General features: G+C 45.0%; 1 protein-coding gene across 1 annotated transcript in view; it reads right to left on the bottom strand.

Annotated features, from left to right (window-relative positions):
- CHMP4C (charged multivesicular body protein 4C) overlaps window positions 1-17704 on the bottom strand; it is a 184932-nt gene that overhangs the window by 134791 nt on the left and 32437 nt on the right. The gene's annotated exons all lie outside the window — the stretch shown is intronic.

Below are 17704 nucleotides of genomic sequence, written 5' to 3'. Positions count from 1 at the left end.
ACTGCAGTCCATGAGAAGGGTGGATGGGGCTAAATTGGGCAGATAAATCCCAGAAGGGCCCAAACTCAGCCGAAGAAGCATCGAATCTCTCACACCACCATTGCCATCCGCATAAAGGAACTTACCACCCTCACGAATTTCCCGGTTGCCCAGTCCAGGACCTTGCTACCAGAGGAGCCACAGATCCAACCCCCTCCCCAACCCCCCCCCCCCCCCCCATTTAATAGTTCCCGTTCCGTCAAGCTTTTCCATCTATAGAACCCAACCGTTCATAGCCAAAGGCATAGGTAGACGTGCATGTGCTCTCCTGTACTCGTGGGCACCGCTTTAACACACAAGCAGTGCGGAAAGAACTCAAAGCTGTTGCCCAAGGTGACAGACTGCATACAGGCATTGGTTACCCTCCTAGAGTGTTGTCATTAATGTGAATGTCTCCTTTAAGATAGCACAACATTACCTCCGATTACATAGCTCATACTGCATTCCAGTGTTTTATTTAACAAATCACTGCATGCAAGTGTGACACTTGTTATCACTTCTCCACCCGAGGCCAATCTGGTATGTTTCGGGGTAGGGTGGACAAGAGATTAAAAACAGTAACCTCTAGAAGGTTTCCTTGGAAAATATACAGCTCCAGTAAATGAGCGAGTCCTTAATTGGACTACGTAGGTACAAGCCTGGTAGCACTCAATAGAATCATAGAAGTCATGCATATTAGGATAAATGGAGGAACATCAAAAATAACGTGGATCGAATTATAATCCCCTAGAGGTGAACAGTATCTAAAGTATTTTGCAGCAATTTGATGTGAAGGATTGATGTCAAATATATTTTGGATCTATATTAAACAGATCGACAGGTTGTGTGGCAAGAAAACCAGGAAATGCAAATATGCTCAGCAGAATAATGTAACTGCTATTGCAGAAGAAAGAGGTCTATTTGCAAGAACAAGGATGAACGCTTTAGAAGTCAAATGTATCTGGGCTAAAAGAAACAATCCACATGTTCCCTTACCTTAGTTCTTCCTGCTAAACTGTATGAGAGCCAGAGAAACCAAGGGATATTTCTGCATACGCGATGAGCAGGGATTGACAACACGCATGTCATAAGGTACATATCAGGTGTCCAATAACATGAAAAACACAGACATTGCAAATTTGATTTTTAAGTCCCTAGAGCATAAATAGCAGTGCAAAAGGCAAGCATGTGGGTTATGCCTGCCTTAGCACCAGGAGGGAGGGGCAAAGAGGGGTACCTTACTTTAAGAGCAGACCACAGGACTGATAAGGATGGTCAAATGATTCCCATTAAGAATAATGCTATGAGAGAAAGAAAAAAAACAGGTCTGTGAACCTGGGCTCGATTTGGCATTTGATATCCTCGAGTAAACTTGCAGTGTTCTCGAATCATATTCAAATTTAGTGAGAACCTGTCTGTACATTCAACACTGAACCAGAGACAAGTACTGGAATCATTAGCTCAAGTGCTCCCTCCCACCCTCCCCCCCAAGGATTAACAGGTGATCAGATTACAGTGACGTTTGGTGGGCCAAGAAAGCTACAGAGCCATAGACTAATTACCGTCTTTCGATAACGTTTTGATCTTTATGCAGAAATATATTAAAGTGGATGTTTTACTGTTTACTTCTGCTCCATTGTTTTTGGTAGTTTTTAAAAGGGCAGTGAAATGGAGATTTCACTTCCAAGGAGGCACTGTGCGAGATGTTCGGATTAAAGGCTCAAGGGGGAGGGGAGAAGGAGTAGAGAAAGGGTAACCTTTTTATATAGGTAAGCAGAGCCAAATTGTTAAGCAATACCTTGCTCACCCAGTTCCGCCGACCATAGTGTTTGGCAGGAACTGAAATAGAATTGGTTACGAGTCCTGCAAAGGAAGAAGTGAGTGTATTTGAATTGTTCCGAGGATTTGCTCTGGTTTCCTGGAATTTATCAGGCATACATAATGTACAGAATGATGCAGGTTACCGTCTTTTGAATTAGTTCTCAAAACTATTCCCAAATATGCGCCTACAGGAGGACCATGGCACCCATTTTTGAATTTCAAAATTATTCTATGACTGTGCAAGGGGGTTGCCCACGTACGAAAAGTCAGTGGAACGGAGGACTAGATACTTTGCTGAAACACAGTGGTCTTTGTTGGAGCAACTGTCTCTCTGCTTCCCGTCCTGAGGCGGATCATTGTAGTGGAAAGCAACTCAGGATCAAGAGTTACTGTAATGTTTTACCGTTATATGCTATACCCTCCCACAATGATCCACTTTATTGTGATTGGGAATGAAGTGCACTTGATTAGTCTGGCTTTTTCCACTGTTCAAGAGCCAGCAATAGAGTGGGGAACATTTTATTTCAGCATCTTCAGCTCTACTCTGTAAAAGAGCATATGCATGTTGATAAAGCAGGGGCATTCACTAGAATGCCTTGAAATGCAAAGAGCACCAACGACTTAATTTACTCCAATTCGATTATTGTGCCTCATACAGAAAGTGAAGAATTTTCCCAGCTAATGTCCCGCCTGTTAGTTAGCACCAAAATAACAATTTGAGGAGTTCTGCCCCCATTGGAAATCTGTAGAGATTGACCAATTTGAAAGAAAGTGGAGATAAAAGTGTGGATAACGTAACTTTTTGACTAGCTTCGATATGCAAAACCTAAAACGAACCTCGAGCACCTCCTTGCTGGATTCTTTGGCCACATAGCATTAGCAATGGGTGCATATGGGTCTTCGGTGTGGTCTACTATAAGGAGGGAATCTAGTGGAACAAGGAGATTACCTCCCAAAAGCAATATCACGTATATCACGTAAAACCCTTATAGGCATTTTACCCTTTTCCGAATTTGACATAGAAAATGAGAGATATTTGCAAGTCCAGACGAACAGCTTCCTTAGGAGCGAAAGCCTTTGATGAATGTGGAATTGGTGAAGCGTCAATGGCGATCTCCTTGGTTGCAAATAAAGATTCTATACCCATTTGACATGTCTGGACTATTTGTGGTTCTCACATTGCCACATGCCAGAATGTGACAAAAGAAGCAATAGGACATCAATATACTAAGTTTCAAAAATGTTGGACTATGGTGAAATATTTATAGTTTTGCAGCTTGTGAGTGACATTAGATTTGTGGCACGTTCTACACTTGTACCGTGTTCCTCTGAGGTAGCTCCTGCTCACTGGTTTATGCCGGATACCCAAAAGCTTCTTTTTAAGTTCTGCTCATCAAATTTCTTTTTTTTCCATCCCTCTGTCCCAAACTAGTTGTTTTTAAAATCGGCAAGAACAATCTGGCCTAGTGCGTCATTAATTAGGCTTTGTGGCAAAGGATACAAGAGTTCCATCTAACAATCATGCACTTCTGCCAACTGTGAACAGCAAAAAGAAAACGCAGTATTTATTGGGGTTTACTGCTCAAAACCCCCTGACAGAGTTCAAAGTCTCCAGATATGGCAAGGGCCAAACTTTAAACGCAACTGTGGTATTTGCAATAGAGATGAAAACGGATAAACTGCAGCTCTTTTTGGAGGAAATTGATGAAAGTGCGCATGAAGAAATGCAAAGGGTTACATTTAGGATCGATGCCTTGATCGATGCTCAGCTCTCTTCTGGCAACTACAAAATAAACATTGAAGAAACTTTACCTTGGAGCAACCTACGATCATAGATATGACATGCGACCAAACAAACTCAGCCATCTGACGTTAGGTGGTGACAAAGCCGAATATAAGAGCACTTAAAACGCAAGGGGTAAGGCAACAAGCACTATATAAAAACGTATTATATGAAATTTTTTTTATTTGTTTATGGTTCAATTACCAAAAAACATCTTAAAAACAATAAAATTTTTACATTCATTATTACAGATAAAAAATAAAAAAAGTTATCACAACACGCCATGGATATCTTTTAGTTATTAAAGCTAAGAAGCTCTTTTTCAATATGCTTACACAGGCTAACCAATTCGAAAATCAGGGGTTTATGCATACCTTGCATCATACGGGCCGGGCCCATAGAAGTTGCAAACAGTCCTTAAAATCAATGTTTACAAATTTCATCAGACAGTTAGTTTGCATTGCTTTGAAATGAGGGCATTCAAGAATAAGATGTTTTAGTTTCAAAGGGCTCGATGCATGAGGGAAAATGACATTTAATTTGTTTGGGTTCATCTTTGTTGCTCCATTTAGCATTCTAAGGTTCATTCTATACCATATGTAAGCTTTTCTAGTACGATTACATGGAAATAAAACAACATGATCAAATCTTGGCATGCGTTGTTTGATGAATGCACCATACTCCCTATACATTTTATAGGAAGATATTCTTTCTATTGTCAACCGCCAGTCCTGTTCAAAGAGCTTCTTTTTGGCATAACCTGGACGCTGATGGACATCTTCAATTGAGATGCATAAAGTGTTCAGTAGATGTTCCATTTTAGATTGGCCTCCTTTTCTCAATACCAAATTAGGGGAATTCAGCAAATCTTCGTATAATGAGTTTTTTGGAGGAAAATGCATTTTTACATAGCAACATAATTGTCGCCATTTCCAGCGTCCAGATAATGCCACAAGCCCAAACTCGTGACGAATCACTGCATTTGGAACGGACATGTAGTTCATAGCACTTTTTTATCAATGACCCCTGGATACAATCTAAGGTTGCACTCATGTCACAAACAAACACATGTCAAGAGAATAGAAGATGTCACTTTCTATTTTTAACTTCAGGAAATCAATCATTGGTGTTAATGAGAATTTACAAAATTTTGAGTAAATCATTTTTAGTTGTGACAGTAATGGGCGAGTATTATTTTTAATTAAGTCTGTCCAAACTTTGAGTTTTGAGCTGAAAGATTGTAACCCAAATAAATCGCACTAGTGGAACTAGGGATTTGCGTTTTCATGATCTCCCATCGATATCCCTTGCTATTCTGTTTGGTGCCAAATTTCAAAATAGCAGTTTTTGAAGGGTTAGGGGTCAGATTATTATATGATAATTCCACAAGTAAGGTCCAACTACTGGAGCAATTAATTTACAATTCCCTGTTCTTGCAATGGTAGCAAATTAATTATACAAGAGATTGAGTGTTCAGACATTCCTTTGTAGATGCTAAGCATCATGAAAAGGACTGAAAACCAGCTCAATAGGCAACAAGAGAATGTTGCATGATTAATGATGCTGGCAATCCCGCATCTTCCATTGAGTTGCAAAAACCTCACGGACTAAAACACACTTCACACAGCAGTCTGTTGGAAAATAAAAACAGGGTAGGTGACACATTGTGAGGATGATTCAGTATTTGCCCACATCGAAATCAGGAAACTAGGCATTTGGTTTGTTGCCCCGGTTCCTAAAACCAGAAGTTCCTGTTGGAAAGGGGCTGCAAAACTGCTCTATGCTCCGTGGTCAAATCAAGTTTGCAAGACTCGTAGGTTAGAAACTGTTATGCTAGAAACCGTTAATGCTACTTACCAATAAAAACGTAGAATGCAGTATTTATGCGGGTGACAATAAGTTAAATGACTCTCTGCCTTTTGCATGGGACACACAAAACTGAATTGCCTAGAAATAAGGTCCCATCCACCCTCAATGCGTTTATTGACATTGTGGCATATTAGAATATAATTGACCTTTTGGTTCTATATTTCACATTTACCTTAAATGCACGTGCAATATTCCTTATTAAGCATTTCAATCAAATAATTGAACCAGTCACAAATTTGTCATTACATGCATTCTTAGGTTTATTGCCATTTATTGGCTATCAAGATTTGAATTTAAAGTTCCATTTAGTTTCATGATTTTTCCCCCTTTTTTCTTTTTTTAAAATGCATGTAAAAAAAAATGATTGCATCCCCCATCCGGAATTGTTAAGTAGAGGGTAACTCCTTTATAATATATATTTATAAAGATGCTGTAACTTTTTTTTTATCCTCATTGCGACGTTTAGTAATTGTTTAAACAATAAAACTGAGTATGAAATAAAGACTCTCGTTAGTCTGTATACAAAGATTTATTTCACATCAATTTGGTCCATCTGTATAGCTTGCCTGCAACCACACTCTCCCTCCCATTCGTTCTCAAACTCATTGTAGCACATCTCCACCCTCTCTACAGAGTGTAACAAGCAGTGGAGTGACAAGTCAGTGAATTTACAAGATTGGATTGTGGTGCAGGGCAGGCAGGATGTGGATGTGGTTTGAGATGCGTCTTCAGGTATGTACGGGAATGGCTGCTATGAAATTGCTTGGTATTGAGGTAGAGGAGCCGACGCCTTTAAATGTACTTAAACTTCTGAGCAGTCAGGCGTTCACGTCCTGCAAAATACACGTATCTTGTCAAAGGAACATACTCTCTTGTATGTTTTTTCCATTTGTTTCTCCAGGTCTTGTGCACTCCTAAGTTTACTACTCGGAAGTAGTGATTCTACACTTCCTTTTCCTCCGAGTTTGTTATACGTACTCGGCCCATTTGACACACTCTACCATCTGTTGTTCCAACTTCCCCGTGTAGGTTTTGTATTATTTTTCAAAGCTGCACATGCTCTTTTAGAGTCTTTGCTAGTGCATATAATGCATATCAAATATCCTTTGTTGGCTACAGATATAAAATAAATTCCTTTATTATTTAATTGCCCATCCATAATTTGTTTTACTTCTTTTAGATACACTAGTGGCTTATTGGACCTCCCAAGCCATGGGAAGGCACACTCTGGCATCTGGTTTTCTGCTTCTGAGAATTTCAAATGGTGAAACACCAGTAGTTGAAAGGAGTGTGAATCTGTGTTTCACTATTATAATGTGGATAACCGCCGGTTTCCAATCTTTTTCTGAACTTAGTGCCCCCTATATACCATCAGTTGATTAAATTGCTCAACCGTGCTGTTGGTTTATGGGTGACATACAATGCAGTTGCAGTGGTCACTTCTATTGTGCTTGAGAAACATTGGGTACCCTTCCCTTCTGAAAATCTCTGCAAAATCATATAACGGTGCAAATATTCTGTACAAAACCCACTTCTGCTCAAGCAGAAATGACTACTAAGGCCATGACTTATAAAATAACTATTATAAAAGTGGTGAGAGCACAAGGAACATAATACCACGCTGAACTGGCCTGATTTGTAATGATATGTTGAGATGCCAGTTGTAAGATTCCCATAGGACAGTGCTCAAATGCCCCAAATTAATTGAGCAAGGAAATTGTTGTGGGAATCTCTGGAGATCGGCGCTGCGTATCGGGCTTATAAGTAGTCTTAGATACTTGAGAATGCTGTGTCACAATGAATAAAGAGCACTCTGGTGTTTGTCATTGGGTTTTTATTGTTACTTGAGGTGCAGACACGTGTTCCGACCCCACAAGGGTCTTTAGCAAGGCAAGGTTTGTGTCTCTAAATGGCCCGATAGGTAATGATTGAGGCCTGTAGGCGGTTCTTATAATGTAACACTGAATAGTGATCTCAGGAGGCCCATTAGCCTCGGTCTGTCTCTGCCGCAGTCGTCGTCCGATCAAACTATTCAGTTTTAGGTAAGGCTTGAGGCCTGTAAACGTATCGGCCATGTAGAAACACAAACCTTGCTTCAATAAAGACTCTTGTGGGGTCGAAACACGTGTCGGGACCTCGAGCAACAATAAAACCCCATTGTCAAAAACTTGGAACAAGAGTGCTCTTTATTCATATTCACGCAGCATTCTCAGGTACCCAAGACTACTTATAAGCCTGATACGCAACACCAATCTCAGGAGATTCCCACAACAATTTCCTGGAACGTTACGGGACTCAATAGTTATTTGAAAAGAAACAAGGTCATGATGTACCTGCGCATGCAGAAAATTGACATAGCCTTGCTACAAGAGACCCATTTAACGCAGGAAAAGCTGGAAATTATACAGAAGAAGTGGAGGGGGACTGTCGTGGGGCAGCATATTCAGCCTATGCCAGAGGGGTAATTATTTGGGTGGCACTGCATGCCCCGTTCCAGCTATTACAATCTACAGCGGAGCCAGACGGGAGGATGGGGATAATGAAAGGGCTGGTGGAGAACAGAGAGATAAGCATTGTAAATACCTATGCCCCAAATCAGGATACGGCGGCATACTTCAGAACCCTATATGGCAAACTCAGTGGGAGCATGGGGGGGGGTGAGGGGGACTTCAATTGTGTACTGAATCCAAAAATAGATAGATCAGATACCAAGCTAGATAGACCCACACCAGCTGCGAGGACATTGCAGTCACTATTAGTAGATTTTGGGTTGGACGACGCATGGATGTCTCGCCATCCGCAGGATAGACAATACTCACACTACGCAGCCCCTCAGAACCTATATACTAGGCTACTAGACCATGTGTTTGTTACACATGAACTAATGGTAGAAATGGCGCAAGCAGAGTACACGGCGAGGGTCCTTTCTGACCACTCGCCGCTGATGATAGTATGGCAATTTCAGCCCCCCGAGAGCAAGGATACAGACATGACGCCTGCGAGCAATGGCGCTGAAATACAATGTATATAGGGAGGACATGAGAGAGGAAATAATAAGTTATTTTGTGATAAACACTGGCAGCGTAAAGATAGCGGGCACTCTCTGGGAAGCCTTCAAGGTGGTGGTGAGGGGGATAGCCATAGCTAAGTCCAAAGGATTACAAGGTGGGATCTTGACCGAACTAAAAGAAGTGGAAACGGAGCTAGAAATAGTGTTGGAAAGGGGAGGTAATACCAAAGAAGACGCTGAGGTAGTACTCGAACTGCAACAGAAATTGTCGGGATACTGCGAAAGATTGTGTAACCTCAACTACAAAAAGTATATAGAGAGACAGCATGCAGGAGGGGATAAACCAGGGAGAGTGCTGGCATGGCTATATAAAAACGAGACCCCTAGACCCACAATCAGAACGATAGCGAAGAATGATGGCAGCATAGTAGACACTCAAGAGGGGGTTAACCAGGAATTTGTAGAATATTATAGGCTCCTGTACGGAGACGAGGATGGAAGCAACAGCCAAGAAATAGGAGCAATGCTAGGAGATATTGGATTACCGCAGATTAGTGCGGAAGAGAGGGAAGAGCTAGATGTACCAATTACCCTAGAGGAACTGGAGGAGGTAGTGAGGCAACTGCCTACTAGTAAGACCCTGGGGATTGATGGACTCCCAAGTGAATTCTATAAAACATACGGAAACGAGGTAATCTCTCCCCCACCCTCCCACTCTTAGAGATGCTGAACGAAGCATACGAGGCAGGGAAACTACCGGAGTCCCTGCGAGAAGCGGTTATTATACCACTTCCCAAACCTAATAAGCCTGGAAGTGATTGCAGCTCTTACAGGCCCTTGTCAATGTTAAATCAAGACAGCAAAATATTAACTGCGGTTTTGGCAAACAGACTGAAGAGGGTCATCAATAAGCTAATACACCCTGAGCAGACAGGCTATGTCCCCAATAGGAATATATCACAACCTCAGGCGTCTTCACCGAGTCATTGAATATGCGAAAGACGACGCGAGTGAGATGGCGATAGTATCGCTAGATGCGATAAAGGCATTTGACTCGGTCAAATGGCCCTGGCTGATTGCGGCCGTGGCCAATTATGGTATAGGACCGGGATATCTTAAATGGGCTAAGCTGTTATACAGCGCACCATTAGCCAGGGTCAAGACAGGAGCTATAATATCAGAGAGATAGCAACTAAGTAGAGGCACTAGGCAGGGATGCCCATGGTCCCCTATGCTGTACATTCTGGCCTTAGAGCCCGTGGCAATATATGTGAGGCAGCAGTACGACGTAATAGGCATCACCATGGGAGGGGACCCGCATCCAATCTCCCTGTATGCTGATGACATGTTGTATCTATGCTATCCGGAAGCGAACCTCCAATACATATTGGAGGTGATGGAGCGATTTGTGAAGCTCTCTGCATAGCTGTGAACCCCGAAAAGTCCTGTGTGTTTCCACTGGGCGGGTACAGGGGGATCCCGTCAGAGCAGCTGCCAACCCTGCAGATACCATGGGAGGTTAACACTTTCAGATATCTTGGGGTAGATATATACCATACGGTAGAAGTGGAACAGAAACATAATACGGAGGGAACAGTTAAGAAAATAGAGTATAGTATGAAGTTTTGGGCAAAGCTCCCCTTGGCAATGATGGGATGGGGAGCAATGCTTAAACTGGTGGTATTGCCAGACTGTTGCACTTCCATACCCGATACCTAGAAGATTCTTAGCCAGGTTAGACCGCATATGCAGAGAATTCCTATGGCACGGGACAAGGAACAGATGGCCCTATGGAAGCTACAGAATCCATATGAGAAAGGGGGCATAAAACTACCAAACTATGAAACTTACTATATAGCAAGCCAACTACAATATGTAGCTAAATGGCTCTCCGACGAGCCGACTTCAGAATCCAGATTGTTCCAAATGGACTGTGCCCCATTCTTTTTAGAAGAGGTGATATGGTTGCCCAAGTTGGAGATGGAAGGACGCCCGAGGAGGATGATGATGCTCGGGTGGGAGATATGGCGGAAAGCCTGTCAGCTAATGGAGAACCCAACCCCATGCTCCCCGCAGATCCCATTGGTCGCTGTGGCCGGAAAAGAAAGACGACCCAGACTAATGATTAGAAAGCACTGGGAACCAGTGGGAATAGCTACAATGGGTGATGCGTGGCAGGAGGGGAATAATCAGGATTTTGAGGGGCTGGTGGAGGACACAGGGTTGCATGCGGGACAGTATATCGCTTATCATGGGGTGGTGCGGCGAATTAAAGAGACCTGGTCAGAAGTAGCACTAGCAGAGGAACCGAACCCCACCATAGACACGATAGAGATGATAATGACCAAAGTGGGAAAGAAGGTGGTGCAACTTAGGCTGCAATGGGAAGAAGAGGTGGGGGCCCCGATGAGTGATGGGATTTGGGAGCGAGCTCAAGGATATCATAGAAAAGTGTCAAGAAACGCCAGATTACAACAGATACAATTATATATAACTCACAGGGCGTAAATGACACCCCAAGGAATAGCCAAATTCAAAAACGCAGGACGTCAATCATGCCCCAAATGTAATGAAGAAAATGCAGCAATGGTGCACATGTTTTGGTCATGTCCAGTAATAGAGAAATTCTGGGGGGGAAAATAGCACAGAAAATGGATGAAAAAGGGATAAAAATGGGGGTGGATACAGCATGGGCTTACCTGATAGGTGGATTCCCCAGGCCACGTAAACTTAGCACGTAAGCAAGCTGAAAGATCTGGCGTATGTTCTTGCAAAGAGAAGAATTGCTATGGGATGGAAGGCATGTTATAAACCAAGACTGGAAACGTGGTGGAAAGATCTACAACAATGAGCAGAGGCGGAAACTACGGTGTGGCAGGAAATGTGTAAAGGTGGGGGGGGGTGAGAAGAGGCAGGAACCTTATTAGGCTGGAGGCAACTGATAGCTGAACTATTTGGGCCCATGTATGAAGAATTAAGCAACCGGGATCCAACGAGTATCGTAGGAGAGGAACCCCTTTTGCAGGATGTAGCAATGGAAAGGGAGGGGATTAGGCTTGGTGGGGGGTGGGAACGGGAGAAGCAGTGGACCTGGACGCAGCAATGTACATTTGATTATTTTTCTTTTTTGCACTGTAAGTTTGGTTTGTATTGTTTGTTGGAAAAAGTTAATACAAACGTTTAAAAAAAAAAACATTTTTGAAATGCTTCTGTCACTTGAGGCAGGGGACCACTATTCTCCCGATACAATTAAATTTACTTAAAAAAGGTCTCCAATTGGCCCCGTCAGGCAGCAAACTATGGTACCCACAGCACAAAGATCTTCCATTTTCTTTCAGATAGCGTAGGGTTCCTCTACAAACGTAGAATTTTACGAGCACTTCTTCATTGCAATGGTTAACAAATTGGAATTACTGCGTTGAAAGCCCAGAAGGAGAAAGAACATCACATGATATGCAGGAGGAGCAGAATGATAAGGAGAAGAGAAGGAGGAGCTGCCTCAAAGAGCAGGGCAAAGATGCAAGCAGGCGGTAAGTACTAGAGGGAAAATAAAAAAAGAAAAAAAGTGAAAGAAAGGAGTGAAAGAAATGAGCGAGAGGAGGGAGGGCTTGGCTTGGAGCGGCATGTCTTCTTAGGAGCTCCTGCCTGGCCCGGTGCGCAATATGCGAATACGCCATTCCTAGCCTCCGGTTTTCAACGAAAATTAGACACCGCGTGGAGGAAGGCCCGCAGCAGCTACACAGCGAGTGATTCCTGGAACAGTGATCGAATCTCTGAATTTGGACCCAGTTTCGGATCCGGCAATCGCTCTGCGGCAAATTGGCGGCCGAACCTCCAATCTACGCGAAGCTGCGATGTGGGGGAGGTGCAGGCGTCTGATAACCGCCAGCGCAAGCTGCCGAACGAACTGGAGCTGATCAGCCCGTGCTGCCCTGATGTATGCCATCGCCTGCCCGTAGTTTAAGAGTGGGTCCCGGGGGGATTGCAGCTGGGCTTGCCCGGTCTCACACGTGAGGAGGAGCGCAGCGGAGCCCTGCAGCCATGCAGAGAAGGATTTATGGTGCCCGATCCCGGGTCGCTTGGTGAGACTCCTCCCCGGGACCGGTCTCCGACATTTATTTATGCTCCCTGGACTTGGCGGGCAACGGAGAGGCGAGAGAGGCATTCTTCAACGAGCTGTGGGTGTCCCATCCGCTTCGCGATCCGGGGCTTATTGGCGTACATTGCATCCGCGGTGCTTGGGCACGTTGCTCCTCCGAGCTTTGCTTGCTCACGTCTGGTGGGCTTTCGTCTCGGAGCGTGCAGGGGAGGTTCGGGTGAGGCGGTGCGGTCCCCGAGTTGGGACTCAGGGCAGCGAGGAGCTTGCAGGCTCATATGCTCAAGCTGCTGGCAATCGCGGATAATTCATCAGAGCACTCGCTGCGCCGGAGATAGACTACCATCAGACCTGCAGTCCGGCTGATAGCAGGTGAGAAGTGGGACAGTGAGGGACACTGAATTAAGTGGAACCCCTACACATAATCCCACTACGGGGTCTGAGAGACCAGCTACAGCAGTGGGGGGGGGGGGGGGAAATCTGGATAGAGAAGCAGTGCCCCGTGTGCTTCTGGTGCAATTAATCGAGCAACCTGGCCCGCGTTTATACACACCGACGCCTCTGCAACTTTAGAGCCATAAGGCTGTCAAACGCTACTCTAGTGTCTCCACTGGCACAGAGCACTAAAGAGGGAGGGATACAGTCACGGCCATCCTCTTACTACAGACCAAGGAGCGGGATCATTTGAATACACCTCTGCACTGGTAGCCCATCAAGTAAAGTCCCTAACCAGCAATATTGCGAACATAGAGGCGTACCCGGCCCCTGCATCCGATGGGAGGCCAAGTAAGCTAACACATTCTTAAGGGGGGGGGGGAAGAGCAGGAAGTAGTTGTGAGCAGGAAATGGCCAGAAATGGGAAGATATCTAAACAAACAGACATTGCAGCATTAATGGCTGGCGCCTCGACAGAGAGCTCAAAAAGGGGGGGGGAGCGTTTGAAGGTCTCTCCAGCGAGGACGCCCATACCACTGCAACATTAGCTTCTATCCCGTCACAAATGGTAACCAAGGCCGACTTGCAGGAGCTACTTACTGCGCTGGCAAAAGAAATTCAAAAGAGTACAGAGGAGGTGACGAAGAAAATAAACTCCTTGGACAAAAGAGTAGTGGAGGTGGAGAGGAGAACGGCCGAGCTCGAATCAGAGGTATGTGATCAGCGGTTCGAAGATGAGCTGGATAGAGACAGAATTAAAGCTCTGGAAGCGAGATGTGACCTCCTACAGGCTAAACAAGAAGATGCAGAGAATCGGTCAGAAAGAAATAATATTCGCATCAGGGAGATTCCATCATCTATACCAGATACAGAACTAAGAAGTTATGTCTCGGTGCTGCTCAGGTTTATCATAACCCTACCGGATGGGGCCCCTCTGGAGCTAGATCGGATACACAGCTCAGTCCCCGAGATCGGCATCCAACCATCCCCCAGATGTTCTGGTAAGGGTTCATTTCTACCAAGTCAAGAAAGAAATAATGCATGAAGCAAGACAAATGGGCCAAATAACATTTCAAGGTTCCACAATATCGCTTTATCAGGATCTGGCGAACTCCACGCTTCATAAGCGAAGATCCTTGCGAATCTTCACGGAATGGCTCTGGGGTAAAAAGATTGCATATCACTGGGTCTTTCCAACCTCGGTCAGGTTCATATGGGAAGGAGTTCAGAAACAGATCCAGTCACCAAAAGAAGCTGACAAGTTTATGGGCATTGGAAGGCCAGGGGGGGCTCGGACTCCGAAGCATCATCCCAAGCTCAGCACAGCAAAACCACTGACGGACCATGGTCGAAGACAACCCGACGGCGCAGGCCTCGAGGCCCATCCGGGAAAAACACCAATTCGGGATGATCAACTCAAAGACCCGTTAAGGTCGGCGGGTCACAGAAATCAGCTAATGGAATGAGTGGATATACGATGAGCGCGACGGATGGATCTACTCGCTCTGAAGAAGGAGAGAGCCTCACATCTGATCTAACTGTTATCACAGTCCAGCGATCAATGACCTGGCAGTGGGGGCATACTGTTTCAGCGCTAATTTACATCTCGTTCGGCGGCCCTGTTGGCCATGATGAGCGCATTGGTGCCACCAGTTTCCCAGTGGCAGTAGGATGTCATTTTTCCTACATGTTCATTTCAAAGGGTGTGGGGGTGAGGGAAGGGTTTACCGAAAGGCAAACACATGCCCTGGGCCTTGGAGTTCTGTTTGCTCGGCCCAGTGTTTAATCTTACTTAACGACATACCAGCAACACCATTGAAGCATCACGATCGCAATGAGGGAATCTTGGAAGGGAACGAGCAGGATCAGTCGGCGGGCATAAGTCCTAGCTCAGCCAAAATTGGACTAGGAGACTATGGCTGACATTAGCGAAATAACAATCCTATCGTGGAATGTGCAGGGACTTAACTCGCCAAGGAAGCGGAAATCTGTCGAACACAGGCTAGGGCAATTATCCGGGGACACTGTATGCCTCCACGAAACTCATTTGCTGCAAACATATGAACGCAGAGTCAGATTTAACAGGTACAAAAAAGCATACTCTGCCTCTTCTGGTCAGAAGAAAAGAGGAGTGGCCGTACTTCTGAGCGACAAAGTCCCACTAACAAAAATTACAATAAAAAGAGATCCAGAGGGGCGCTTCCTCCTGCTCAAGGGGCTGTTCGAGGAGCTCCCCATCACCATTGCTTCAATATATGGTCCCAACTCCGCCCAATCCAACTTCATCACAAACCTAATCTCAACTATTTTAGCATTCCAAGAAGGGCACCTCATCATGGGCGGGGACTTCAATTCGATGCCAAATCCCCAAATGGATAAGACTCTTCGACCCACTAAAGCTGACTTTACACAAGCACTATCACTAGCCAAGCTTTTAAGGGAAATGGAAACCGTAGATGCCAGGAGGCTCTTCAACGGAACTTCAAGAGACTACACCCATTATTCCCCAGGTACATAAAGGCTTTGAGAATTGATCCCTATTGGTCTCAGGGGCCCTTTATCCATGCTTGGATGCAACATCAATACACATCTGCATGATCTCGGATCATGCCCCAGTGACTGGAAAATTAGCTATATCGGGGCAAAAACATCCAGCCCAAAAACACTGGAGACTGAATGACTCTCTGTTACTGGATGAATGCATCAACATGGAAGTTTAGACCACAACAGTCAACTACTTTAATGAAAATATGACTGGGACATCCCCTAACAACATTATCTGCGATGCAATGAAGGCAGTTGTTAGAGGCGCTCTGATCAGCGCAGGGGCTGAACAACGAAGGGTCTCGGCCATAGCGGCATATAGGTTGGAGGAGAAGGTGAACCAATTGGAGACCGATCTGAAAAGGCGCTATTCCAGAAAAACGGAGAGAGAACTAAGAAAGGCCAAAACAGCCTTGGAAATGCACTGCGCAGATCGGACTGCCAAATCCTTAGCCTTCACAGGGCAGTTTTATTACATGAAAGGGAATAAAGCAAACAAAGTGCTAGTGCAAAAACTGCAAAAAATTCGAAGCAGAAATAATATCCTAGCAATAGCAATAGCCGGTGCGGATGGGAAAATCCTTTACAATGAGGCGGATAAAATCGACGACCTGTCGAGACATCACACTGACATTATGAATGGTTCTCCAACGGCACTGGACGATCTGCCAAAATATTTTCAGTCAATACCCAAGCAGAGCCCGATGCGGCTGGAGCACCTTGAAGCACCCATCTCCGCAGAGGAAATAATCGAAGCCATCAGGTCCATAAAATCCACGACTCCTGGCCAAATTGGCTTATCTGCAGCCTTCTAGAAGAAATATTCCAGGCTCCTAGTCCCTCAGCCGGTGACATTATTCAACTCCTTTCTGGTCTCGGGCTCGGTCGCCGGGTCAATGGCTGAGTCACCAACTGTCCTGTTGCACAAGCCCGGGAAGGCACCTGAACTGGCCACCTCTCATCGCCCGATCACGCTTATGAACAATGATGGTAAGATTTTTGCTGAAATGCTAGCGGGCAGGCTGGGAGCAGTCTTACCAGGCCTTATTGACAATGACCAAACAGGGTTTGTGCCGGTGAGAGGGACTCATGATAACATCCAGAGAATACACATCGAGCATGCACATAGATCTGGGGTTGGAATGGCCGTAATATCATTAGATGCTCATAAAGCATTTGATCTGGTGGATTGGGGGTACTTTCGTGCAACTTTAGAGCACTTCAGATTTGGTCCGAATTTTAATTTCATCACATGGGTAATGGCCAATTACAAAATCCCCACGACACAGCTGCGAATCAATGGTAGGAGATCTAAGGCAATACAGATATCAAGAGGGACGAGACAGGGGTGCCCACTCTCTCCTCCGATTTTCCCTCTATCAATGGAGCCCTTCGCAACCAAAGTCAGGCAGAACAATAGGATTGAGGGGATCAAGGTGGGAAGCCGGGAGTATAAAATCGCACTATATGCAGACGACGTATTAATAACAGTGTCAAACTTGGCATCATCCCTTGAATCCCTCTGAAGGAAATTTATGATTTTGGAAAGTTCAGGGTTCAAAATTAACCTAGACAAATCATCAGCCCTGGCAATCAATGTCCCCGATCAAGAGAGAGCCGCCCTCAGCCCCCTAATGCTGATTCCATGGGCGAAGGAAGCAATTGAATATCTAGAGATACACATCCCGTTTATATGAGGCCAACTTCCCACAACTCATTGCGAACTTTAAGAAAGACTTTAAAAAACTGGTCTTCTCAGGAAATTCATGTTTCGGGCGAATTGTAGCCATAAAAATGAAAATTTACTCCCTAGGTGGCTATACTTCTGCACAGCATTGCCGACCCGTATCCCGGGCCCGGTACTGGTGGACATGCAAAAGAAACTATTGGGATTTGTCTGGGGGCAGGGAAGGGGGGAGGGGGGGGGGGGGGGGGGAGAAGCCTCGCATTAACAAGCGAATAATGACCCGGGACAGAAACCAGGGAGGGTTGGGAGTGCTGGACATAGCTAGATATACTCTAGCAGCCCAATTATCGCACGCATTCTTCTGGGTGCAAGAAGAGGATGCGCCGAAATGGACGCAGATCGAGGCGGCCTGGAGCCAGGGCAACCCGGCGGATCGTCCGC

Source organism: Ambystoma mexicanum, chromosome 5q (assembly GCF_040938575.1).
Source record: "Ambystoma mexicanum isolate Mex_15411 chromosome 5q, UKY_AmexF1_1, whole genome shotgun sequence".
NCBI lineage: Eukaryota > Metazoa > Chordata > Amphibia > Caudata > Ambystomatidae > Ambystoma > Ambystoma mexicanum.
This window is presented reverse-complemented; position numbering and strand designations above follow the sequence as displayed.